Genomic DNA, 12,116 nt, shown 5'->3' with positions numbered 1-12,116 from the left:
CAGGGTAGGGGGGCACAGATTGTGTCTTTAAACATACTTTAGATCTTAAACTAAATGTTTATAAAACAGAATTCACAATCAAGGGAAAGGGGTGGAGAAGTAGGAAGTTCAGTTTATTTTGTTGTAATAAGTTAGAACAAATGAGTAAAAATATCAACATCTATGCTTGGGAACACATATATTATTTTTCATAAAAGATTCTAGGTTGGAAAACAAGCCTACGGAACCTTATCCTTATTACAATATTTGCCCTACTGTTTTGTATCCTTAATACCTGCCTAATAACTTGATGGAACACCTACACAAATTCTCAACAATCCAGTCCTGATTGAAACACCCCACAGTACCCTAACTTTTCACTTACTCTGACTTACACTTTCACATCCTTCAAAGTCTGGCTTTATACTATGACTGTCAAAAGGCAATAATTTAGTTCAAAGTTTTGTTACTCCACCTTTCACCCGCTCTTTCAAATAGTTCTCTCAAATTCCATTAGTTTCGCTTTTCTCCTAAAGGGACTGGGAAAACGCATGAACAGCACAATCACACAACCAATGCTTGCAGCCAGGGTTCAAACACATACACTAATTTCCAGTCATATCCTTCTTGGGTCTGTTCCTATCACTGATCAAAACCAGCGGACCAGAAAGAAGGAAAAAGCTGAAACAGGAAGGTTTTTCCCTTGCTTTCACGGCTCCAATGCCTGCCCCCCCATCTCTCCCGCCACCACCCCCACCCCCACCGGGCTGCACCACACGACCTCGCACGCACCTCCCACCCCCTGTCACCCGCCACCGCCTACAAAACAGTCATAGCCTTTGTTAAAATGTCCACGAGCACAATGGACCAGAAGAGGGACACATTCCCGGGGGCGGGGTAAAGAAAAGTCACAGGAACGCCATGCCCTCCTTTGCACTAGCCTGGGCCCACAGCCTACATCCCCCAAATCCTCTCCCCCGGGACGGGGAACGTTCCTGGCAACTCTGCATCCGAGAAGGCAGCGCGGGAGGAAGGGACGAGCATGGGACGTCACTCATGGCACCAAGTGGGGGACTTAACATGAAGCTGGGATACCCTCCAGCACCCTTGGCAAACCTCCCGGTCTTGCCCAGCCAGTGTGCGGACTTCAGTCTCTGAACCCCTTCCTTCAATTTTTTCCTTCGCACACACCCTCACTTACTCCCACCACTATACACTCTGTTCCCCACGCGGCTCCGGTCCGACCCTTCAGGCAGCAATGCCACCAACACTGCTGCACGTCTGGCTAGTTTCCCCTTACAGGACTGAAGTCACCCGGACCCACCCCTATCCCTTCCAGTACGCTCGCTCGGGCCAAACCACATTTCCCGCTAGAAGCGCCGCGCGGCAGCCACACTTACAGCGCGTCCAGCTCCGCTACTCCGCACTCCACCAGTCGCACGCCGCGCCTGCGCGCTCCAAATACTGCCGAGCCTTGCAAGAGCCAGGAACCCGGAGCGCGGACGTGAAGGGCGGTGGGAAGAGTCCGGGGACTGGCTGGGGCGTGGTTAGAAAGAAGGGGCGGGCTCAAATGGGTGGGAAACGAGGGGCGGAGCCTCCGCCGCCTCTACCAGGAAGACTAGACGTTTGGGCCGTCCATCTGGAGCGCTCCCTTCTTGGTGTCTGTTTGTAACACTGACAGATATGCAATCTAGACTCCTGTGTGCACGTCCCTGCTCACCCTGGAGAAAGCCCAGCTTGGTGCGGGGCCATGCAGCCAGCTCTCAGGCCCCTACCTCTCTCCCTCTGGCCACCCTGGATCCCTGCCACCATTTCCCCCTTTTCCCTACCTATCTCACTACACATTATTCTTTTTCTGCATCATTTCTCATCACAAACAGTCCTCAGCTCCCTAAAAGAGAGGATATGTTGATTTCTCATCCCCACACCGCCTGTGTGTGAGTCCATATCATGCTTGGTGTCTGTCCAACCATTGCTGTCTATTACAGTTCAGGGGATTCCCTGTGGAAAAATTTTCTTACCTTTGTTTCTGAACAACTTGTGGTGACAACAGTCTGCTTTTTCTTAAAAAGTGTCTTGAACAAACCTGAATATCTCGGGGAGGAGAATACTTATTGTCAAATAAGACTCATCATTGGCCCTGCTTTTTAGGTAGCTATCTCAGAATTTGAACCTTAGAATCCTAAAAGGCCCTCTTAGAATATAAGGCTTGTGCTGCTGTAAACTTTGACCTAAATGGTTGGAGGTTTTCTGGCATTAATAGCATTTTAAGGAAGCTAACTTGATTATTATTCCATGCTGCATGCTTGCTTAGTTTTAAGTTCTGTATTTTTATGTCTAGAATTTGGTCAGCTGTGGCGTCTCACATGCCTTCAGATCAACTATTAAAATAAACACACACCTGAGTGAATCCAAAGTGAATTGGAATGTAGGCCAGAAGTGACTTATTCCAAACTAATTTCTCATTCTTTTACTTTAGTTATGATGGAATTAAGAAACACATGGCTTATCATGAATAAGAAAATGGCCACAGGGCCACACCAACTGTCTTTCCCAGTGAGTATTTTGACTGTGATGGGAGCGTTTTATAGGAGAGTTTCATAGGGTGAAATATAGTTTTTAGCATTTATAGGAGAGTTTCATATAGTTTTATAGAGTGACTTCAGTCTAAGACCTTCCCCTGAGAGATCTGAATATCCTAAAATGTTTCCAATTAACCTTTGTGGTTCTTCCATTTGTGTATCTTACAAATCAGGCTTTCTTGAGCTCATTTTTATTTTACATTTGTCAAGTAAGTATACTGAGATTATAGGGAGGACCAATTGCCAAAACGCATGTTGGTAATGTAGACACAAATATTTTAGAATGAATAAATCTGGAAGTGCCTGGAAGCAGAACTTCATCCTATTCATTTCACTACTGAAATGTTTTGCATTCAGAAAGTGCAGTAAGGTAATTTTTGCATAATTAATAGATGTGTACATGTGTATTTTTACTTTTCATTTGATTACTAGGTTTATTTTCTTCATTTTTGCCTAAAGTTTTCAGGATGCTTTGGTTAGAATGACAAAAACCCAAATTGAAGTAGTTTAGGCAAAAAGAGAAAGTTATTGTGTAACCCAAGTTGTGAAAGCATTGGTCTACAATTGACCTTAGGAATAAATGGAATCAGCAACTGGAATGTTTCAAATTCCAGCTGAGGCTCTCAATTCTGCCTCTCTCATACCCTGGGTCTTTCAGAACTTCCAGAAGTCCTGTTCTACTGGTTTGGAACGTAGGCTCTGACAAATTGTGGGTTCACACCTATCAAGTTTCTACCAGACAGAAAGTGTCTCTCTTCTCTCAATTCCATTTTTTAAAATACTAGATGAAGAGTTTGTGTAGGATTAAGTACCATAGCCAGTCCTGTAGAGAAAATGCATGTGTGACGTAAGTATGAGGCCCCTAAGCAGAACCACATGGTTGGAGAAAAAATAAAGAGAAAAATTTCTAAATGAAACCAAAAGGTGACAGGAGATGCTGTTTTCAGAAGAGAATGAAATGTCCAGACAGAAGAAAAAAATGTCCACCTTGGAACATCTATATTTACAGGACCATAGCCTTGAAATTATCTTTGATATCTCTATCTCTCTCCTTCCTTTTCTTTTTTTATTTATTTTGTTGTTGTGTTGTTGTTGTTGTTGTTGCAGCTTGGCCAGGGCTGGGTTTGAACCCACCACCCTCGGTATATGGGGCTGGCGCCCTACTCACTGAGCCATAGGCACCACCCTCTCCCTCTCCTTTCATCCATACCTCTCTCTCTCTCTCCTATCTCCTCTCTCAACTATCTCTCTGTCAATATTCAAGTACTAACAAATCTTCTTAGCTATTTATCTGTATTAGTTTTTTTTTTGCGATTGCTGTAAAAAATTACTACAAACTTAGTAGCTTAAAACAACACAAATTTACTATCTCATGGTTCTTGAAGTCAGAAGTTTGAAGAGTCACGCTGGGTGACATCAAGGTAGCAACAGAGCTGAGATCCTTTCTGGAGACTCTTGGAAGATCTTGTTCTTGCCTTTCCCGCATTTTAGAGGCCACCCACATTCCTTGGTTTGATGTCCTTTCCATCTTCAAAGCCAGCAACGGCATTACTCTGACACACTGAAACTTCTATCTACATTAAAGAGCCCTGTGATTATATTGGGTCCATCCAGACAATCCAAAATAATCACCCTATCTGAAAGTCACTGATTAGCAACCTTGATTGTCTTGCCCTAGAGTACCAACATTTCTTTAGAGGCTGAAAAAAATGTAAATAATGACTTTTAAAAATAGCTTCCTTTTAATCAGCTAATGCCACCAACTTTGATATGAATTCCTTCTTGCTGGCCTCTCTAACCTCCTCCCTGACAAATTAATAAATAAATCACAGCTAATATTTGTTAAACACTTGTATGCCAGACACAGTGCTATGCTCTTTACATATATTATTCCATATGATCGTCACTTCTACCTATAATAGTTTGGTTCTATTATTATCCCTATTTTGCAAGTAGTGAATCCAAGGATAGGAAAGGTCAAGCACTGTGCCTAAGGTTCTAAGTCACTATGAAAGTTTTGAGACAAACTGTGTTATGGTCCAATGTTTTATTTGCAAGAAAAACAGTCAAAGTGTTCGATCTTTCTGATTCAGCTGTGCAAGTTGAAACTTACTCAGCGTATTGGTATTACTGGGCACCAATTGTTTCTGTCTGCAGAACACTCTGTTGCCATTAGCTATGGAGCTAGGAAAAAGAGCAGTTTCAGTGATGATTTTAAAAGTGGATCAAGTTTCAAAGCCTTGAGCGTTTTCAATGACCCATGTTACAATTTTTCAGTGGTTTCAAGAATTTAGAAAAGGCCAAACTTCACTGAAAGATGAGAAGAGGAGTGAGCACCTGGCAATTGCAGTGACTGAGGAAAACATCACCACTGTGGAAATCATAGTTTATGAAAAGAATCAAGTGACATTTAGGGATATTGATGTAGCAGTACAGACTGAATCAATGGCAGTGTCCAAAATACTGCACGATTATCTTCGAGTCAGGAAAGTTTCAACTTATGAGTGCCTCACTCTTTGACAGATGAGCAAAAGTGCACACATGTTGAATGACATAAAGAAATGCTGGTCAGAGTCAACAGAGACGAGCCTAGATGACTTTCTGAAATCATTACTGGTGATGAAACCTGGATTTGCCAATTTGATCCAGAGAATAAGCATCAATTTATACATATATATATGTATATATATATTTGAGACAGAGTCTCACTCACTCACCCTGGGGTTGAGTGCCATGGCCTCATAGCTCACAGCAACTTCAAACCCTTGGGTCAAGTGATTCTCTTGCCTCAGCCTCCCGAGTAGCTTGGACTACAAGTGCCCACCACAACACCTGGCTATTTCTTTCTTCCTACCCTGTTTCCCCGAAAAGAAGACATCCTCCGAAAATAGGACCTACTTATAGGAAAGATAAGACGTCCCCTGAAAATAAGACCTAGCACATCTTCGGGAGCACACCTTAAAATAAGACACTGTCTTATTTTCAGGGAAACAGGGTATTAGTCTTCCCTTTTGATAAACAGCTCGCATACTTTGTGGTATTTCCCCCACAATACAATTCAAAAAGTGGAGAAACATTTTGTCTCCAAATACTACAATCACAAATTTACAATATAAAGTATTTAAGATGGTGCAACCTATTTTGCCATAGGTCTCCTGTAATTCCTGGGAAGAAGCCGAATAGAACCTGACCTTAATAACTATTTTTGTATTATACTCAAGGTATAGAGTAAAAATAAATATATATATATATATATACATAGATATATTTGAGACAGAGTCTCACTCACTCACCCTGGGGTTGAGTGCCGTGGCCTCATAGCTCACAGCAACTTCAAACCCTTGGGTCAAGTGACATTTTGTCTCCAAATACTACAATCACAAATTTACAATATAAAATATTTAAGATGGTGCACCTATTTTGCCATAGGTGCAAACCAGTGCCTTGTAACCCATGATTGCATTAATGTACACAGCTATGATTTAATAAAAAAATATATATATTTTAGAAAAGCCCAATTCCTAATTACTAAAATTTTGAGATGATTCTATCATAAGCAACCTGGGATGTTACTACTCTTTCACTTTTAGCCCTTCATTGTCTAACCAGAAGTAGATATTATGATCTTGGAAAAGGAAAAGGAAATTGTTTATTTTGTCAGACAGCAGTGATTCATTTCCCTCATTTTTAGTTGATAGGCCCTTTGGGTGACCCTGGGAATACAACAGGCTAGGTAGGTCTCAGGATAGTTCTAACACCATTTACTTAAATATGATTTTGTAACATAAAATAACAACAGAGATGCAACAATATTGAAATGTTTGAAAGCAGAAACAAAGGGACTCCTCTTAGACCAGCTACAGAAGGCAATCTCAGCTTTAAAGGACCTTGGCCTTTGTATAAGATGAGTGGTGCATTGAGACATAAGAGTAGAGTAGAATGATATGGGGTGTTATGGGCCACAGACAGATTGCTTTATTGTTTTAGGCTCTTTAACCTTTAAAAAATGCATGATAAGAAAAGACTAGGTGGAATGGTGCTTACATGTCACAAGGGCTTTAAATTCTCACAAGAGTTTGGGTCTTATATGTGTGTTTTTAAGCTAATAACTTACAGAAATTTAAACTAACCTATAGGAAAATCCTTTATCAGAAGCAATTAGGATTGGAACTGGTTAATTGGCAAAATAGATTGAACAGAAGAACTGAAAAAAAATTAACATAAAGCTACATGTACATTTATTTATCAGTCTTTTGACGTAAATCCCAGACCTCTTCTTTGAGTATGGGTCTACCAATAAATGTTCCAGGTGGTCATTCTTGAATAAACTACATAAATAGTGCAGCAATAGTATAAATAATAGTTGAGCATTAAATATGCACCAGCTATAGTTAATCCTCCCAATAACTCTTGGAGGTAGCAACTATTATTATCCTCATTCTATATATGAGGTTAAGATACTTGCCTAAGCCCAGGTGGCGCCTGTGGCTCAGTGGGTAGGGCACAAGCCCCATTTACCAAGGTTGGTGGGTTCGAACCCGGCCCCAGCCAAACTGCAACAGAAAATAGCCGGGCGGGGCGGCGCCTGTGGCTCAGTCGGTAAGGCGCCAGCCCCATATACCGAGGGTGGCGGGTTCAAAGCCGGCCCCGGCTGAACTGCAACCAAAAAATAGCTGGGCGTTGTGGCGGGCACCTGTAGTCCCAGCTACTCGGGAGGCTGAGGCAAGAGAATCGCTTAAGCCCAGGAGTTGGAGGTTGCTGTGAGCTGTGTGATGCCATGGCACTCTACTGAGGGCGATAAAGTGAGACTCTGTCTCTACAAAAAAGAAAAAGAAAATAGCCGGGCGTTGTGGCGGGCACCTGTAGACCCAGCTACTCAGGAGGCTGAGACAAGAGGATCTCCTAAGCCCAAGAGTTGGAGGTTGCTATAAGTTGTGACACAAACAGCACTCTACCGAGGGCAACAAAGCAAGACTCTGTCTCAAAAAAAAAAACTTGCCTAAGATTACATAATTAGTAAACGGTAGAGATAAAATTAAAACACAGGTTGTCTGGCTCCAAAGCTTATACTTTTAATCATCACAACAACACCTCTGATTTACATTTCTGGATGTCTTTACAGAAGAGCTTTTAAGAAATTAAAGACACTTGGGAAGCAATCTAAGTATGGAATCCTTCCAGATTTTTATGGTTTTTTCACAACTGTTCTGTCTCCACCATAAATACCTTAAAATAACTTTTATAGCTCTTCACTAGCAAAGTCTTTCCAAAGCACTTCCATGGAAACAAAAGGTTTCTTTCCAATTTGTTTTATCATTTTTATGAAACATTTAATCAAATTGTATAATTAAAACTATACATAAAGAATCACAATATTTGAGATCAAATTACAGATATATAGTTAATAGGTTTGGGAACAAATATAACCATTCTTAGAGCAGAACACTTAGCCAGTGGGATCAGAAGTAGGCATGTGTATTATTGCCCAAGAACATTGAATGTGCCATTAGGCACCAGTTACTATGTTTTGCAGTTGAAATGGAGATCATCAATTGAACCACAATTCCTTTAAGAGGAAGCCAGTTACAAGGTTTTGCCATCTTTAAATTTCATCTGTGGGCCAGCCCTGGTGGTTCATGCCTATAATCCTAACACTCTGGGAGGCCAAGACAAGAGAATTGTTTGAGCTCAGGACTTTGAGCCCAGCATGAGTGAGAGCCATAACCTGTCTCCACTACAAGTAGAAAAAAAAATTAGCCATGCATTGTGGTAGATGGCTATTGTCCCAGCTACTTGGGAGGCTGAAGCAGGAGGATCACTTGAGCCCAGGAGTTTGAGAATGCTATGAGGTAGGCTGATGCCGCAGCACTCTAGCCTGGGCAACAGAGTCAGAATGAATAAATGAATGAATGAATTTCACCCGTGTTTTACCACCATCACAAGTGGTACAGTGATATTGCATATTATAATAGTACCTTCATAAGATTCCAAGGGAATGTATTGTATTTTCCATTTTTATTAAAAGTTCAACATGTCAGGGGCAGCGCCTGTGGCTCAGTGAGTAGGGTGCCAGCCCCATATACTGAGGACGTGGGTTCCAACCTGGCACCTGCAAAACTGCAACAAAATAATAGCCAGACGTTGTGGTGGGCACCTGTAGTCCCAGCTACTCGGGAGGCTGAGGCAAAAGAATCACCTAAGCCCAAGAGCTGGAGGTTGCTGTGAGCTGTGACACCACAGCACTCTACCGAGGGTGACAAAGTGAGACTCTGTCTCTAAAAAACAAAAATGTTCAACATGTCAGATTATATATACATAATATATCCATATATATGTACATACATATCTCCTTTTTTTAGCTTTCAGATCTTTTTAAACTAGCTTGCTCTATTAGTTTCCTATTGTTGCCATAATAAATTACTACAAGCTTAGTGACTTAAAACAACATCTATTTCTTCTCTTACAGTTACAGAGAACATAACAATCTAAAATCCAAAAAATTCTAAAATTTAGGTATTAGCAGAGTGTGTTCCTTCTGGAGGCTTCAGGCAAATAATGTGTTTTTATGCCTTTTCCAACTTCTTGAGGTCGCATATTTCTCCACTAATGGTCCCCTTCCTCATATCAATCCAACTTCTTGCTTCCGTTGTCACATTTCCTCTTCTGTTGCCAAGTCTCTTTCCTCTTATAAGAATCCATGTTAGTATATTTAAGGTCCACTTGAATAAGCCAGTATAACTGCTCTATTTCAAAATTCTTTTTTTTTCTTTCTTTCTTTTTGTAGAGACAGAGTCTCACTTTATGGCCCTCGGTAGAGTGCCGTGGCCTCACACAGCCCACAGCAACCTCCAACTCCTGGGCTTAAGCGATTCTCTTGCCTCAGCCTCCCGAGTAGCTGGGACTATAGGCGCCCGCCACAACGCCCGGCCATTCTTTGGTTGCAGTTTGGCCGGGGCGGGGCTCGAAACCGCCACCCTCGGTATATGGGGCCGGCGCCCTACCGACTGAGCCACAGGCGCTGCCCTATTTCAAAATTCTTAATCACTTTTATAAAGTTCCCTTTTCCATACTAGAAAATATATCCACCTCAGTGAGCACCTTGCCTTTGAGCTCCAGGTGCGCTGGCAGCGCCTTAGAGCAGAAGTTGCTCAGGCTAGATAGTATTAGAAAACTATATGCTGAGAAGGCAGCCACGGAACAAGACCTGCTGGAAGGTTCCAAGGATTAAACATGTGTATCTTTAGTGGCCAATATTTATCCCACCACCAGCCATGCTTGGTTTAATTAGAGACTAACCTCAAAAGTAAATTAGAGACCTGATTTCCAAAAGTAAACTGAAAAATCAATCAGGTTGCTGTTTTAAGCAGGGATACCTAGAATGCTTAAACTGTGAGAAATTAAACAGTAGTCTCTCTTAATTTAACAACTGTGATAATGTAGCTTTTCAGATTGAATTGGTGAACTTGCAGCATACACCGCCCTTTTCGTGTAAAAATAACATCTATTTAAAATTTAACAAAACTCCCCCCCTCACATACGCCTTCCTTCCTTTGCTCTTATCTTCTTCCCTATCTAATTCCATTCCTTCTCTCAGTCATGCTCCCTTATATATTATTTAATGATTCAATGTAATTTCTTGAGCTTTTATAGTCATTTCTTTTTCAGTTTTGAATTTAGTAATCAATAAAATTTAGCCTGGTTGCACTGTTCTCTGTTATCAATCCTAAATGGAAGGGGAGTATTTATAAGAAAAAAAAAGATACTAAACATACATATAAAATATATGACCAAAATAAATATAAACAGAATTTTTTTTTTCTCGCATCCTAGGAGGAGACTGCTAGATTGCTCTTTCCCCAACTTGGACTGTAAAACTAGATTAATTAGTTTTACCTCGCGTTACTTTTTCAGTTGGAAAGAAAACTCTGACTCACTTTGGCTACTCTGAAGTCCCACAATACTCTTAGGGCTAATGTTATTTGATTGGGGGTGACATCATTTTTTCTCCACCGAGGGCTGGGTGGAGTTCCGGGACAAGCTGGTAGCCAAGGTAAAGAGCTATCTCTAGCTTTTTCTAGTGAGGAAATAGCGAGGGGGTTTTCTTGATCTAAGGGATATTACTTGTGGTATATTATTTCCTTTTCTTGCCCTTAAAAAATGTAAAAGTTTATAATATTTTTACTCTGTTTTAATCATTTAGTCTCTCTATGGTCTTCTAATGTCAATGTCTCAAATCTAACAATCTTTTTCTATAAACCAACTCATCGCTAACCAGCTGTTCATGATTTTGTACTGAATTTGCTCTCTGTATACTTAAAAATATCATTAAATTTTCAGTGCAAAAGATTTTTAAAATTTAAACAATGATTGAATAATGTGGCTATGAGTTATTTTTTAATTTATTTTTCATGTACTTTTTATTATATAAATTCTGTATTAGAAAATACTATATGCTGAGAAGGCAGCCACGGAACAAGACCCGCTGGAAGAGACAGACCAGAAACTAGAGGTGGAGGAGGAGCAGGAGGAATCCGAAGAAACAGCTCGTGGTGGCAAGAGGTGGGTAATACCGGGGATTATGTACTTGGGCCACATCCCGCCGTGTTTCCGACCCCTGCACGTCCACAACCTTCTCAGCTCCAAATGTGAAGTTGGGCGAGTTTTCTTTCAGGCTGAGGACCGGACCGGTTCGTGAAACGGAAGAAGGCAGCAGCAGCCACGGGAGGAAAAAAGCGGTCATACAGCAAGGTCTACACTGAAGGCTGGGTGGAATTCCGGGACTAGCGGGTAGCCAAATGCATCGCCTCTAGTCTACACAACACACCTATGGGTGCCCTTGCCGTTATGACTTATGGAACCTCAAGTATTTACACCATTTCACCTGGTCCCACCTCAGAGAGCCCCTTGCCTTTGAGTGCCAGGTGCGCCGGCAGCGCCTTAGAACAGAAGTTGCTCAGGCCAAGCGTGAGACCGTGAGACTGACTTCTATCTTCAAAGCGTGGAGAGGGGACAACGTTTCCTTGCATCTGATGGGGATCCTGTGCGCCCAGATGGCTCCTGGGCATTTGCCCAGCATCCTACTGAGCAGGAGCTGAGGGCGCAGAAAGCAGCCGGCCAGGAGGGCGTGAACAGGCTCGCCTGGCTATTGCCCAGGACCAGGCCCGCTCCAACCGAGGGCTTCTTGCCAAGATCTTTGGAGCTTCACCCACCTCACGCTCCTTGGTTAGATACTCCTGAGGGGCAGGCAGACTCATTTCATCTCCTGGCCCTGCCCTGTTTTCTGTCTACTTCATACTAGAGTGATAATGACTCCCCAGGCAGACATTTTATTGTGTTTTTCATACAAAGAGTCTCTGGTGAGGGCTTAGATGTGGAAGTTTTGTGAGCGTCCCCTCTCTCTCATCTAACTCCTGTACATTCTTGGCTGAGTCACCTAATTCATAATTCATACTAGCATGATTATGACTATTTCAGATGCCTGTTTTGGTTTGTTTGACTTTTGGCTGTTTGCCCACAGCCCAGTGGGTGCCCCTAAAAATCCCACTTCTTGGTCCC

At 42.0% G+C, this 12,116-nt stretch overlaps 1 protein-coding gene and 1 pseudogene across 2 annotated transcripts in view; one reads left to right on the top strand and one right to left on the bottom strand.

The window, feature by feature from the left end:
* Positions 1 to 1,483, bottom strand: part of LOC128577879 (transmembrane gamma-carboxyglutamic acid protein 1) — a 108,468-nt gene extending 106,985 nt beyond the window's left edge. Inside the window, exon 1 of one of the 2 annotated variants that reach the window (XM_053580255.1) lies at positions 1,380 to 1,483. The gene's annotated coding sequence lies outside the window, so the exon portion shown is untranslated. The remainder of the gene's footprint in view (positions 1 to 1,379) is intronic. The other variant, XM_053580256.1, reaches the window with a different exon arrangement.
* Positions 1,238 to 11,798, top strand: LOC128576764 (activator of basal transcription 1-like; annotated as a pseudogene).
* Positions 11,799 to 12,116: the final 318 nt, after the last annotated feature.

This window comes from Nycticebus coucang, chromosome X (genome assembly GCF_027406575.1).
Source record: "Nycticebus coucang isolate mNycCou1 chromosome X, mNycCou1.pri, whole genome shotgun sequence".
NCBI classification, from domain to species: domain Eukaryota; kingdom Metazoa; phylum Chordata; class Mammalia; order Primates; family Lorisidae; genus Nycticebus; species Nycticebus coucang.
Note: the sequence above shows the minus strand (reverse complement) of the source record. Positions and strands in the feature narration are given on the sequence as shown.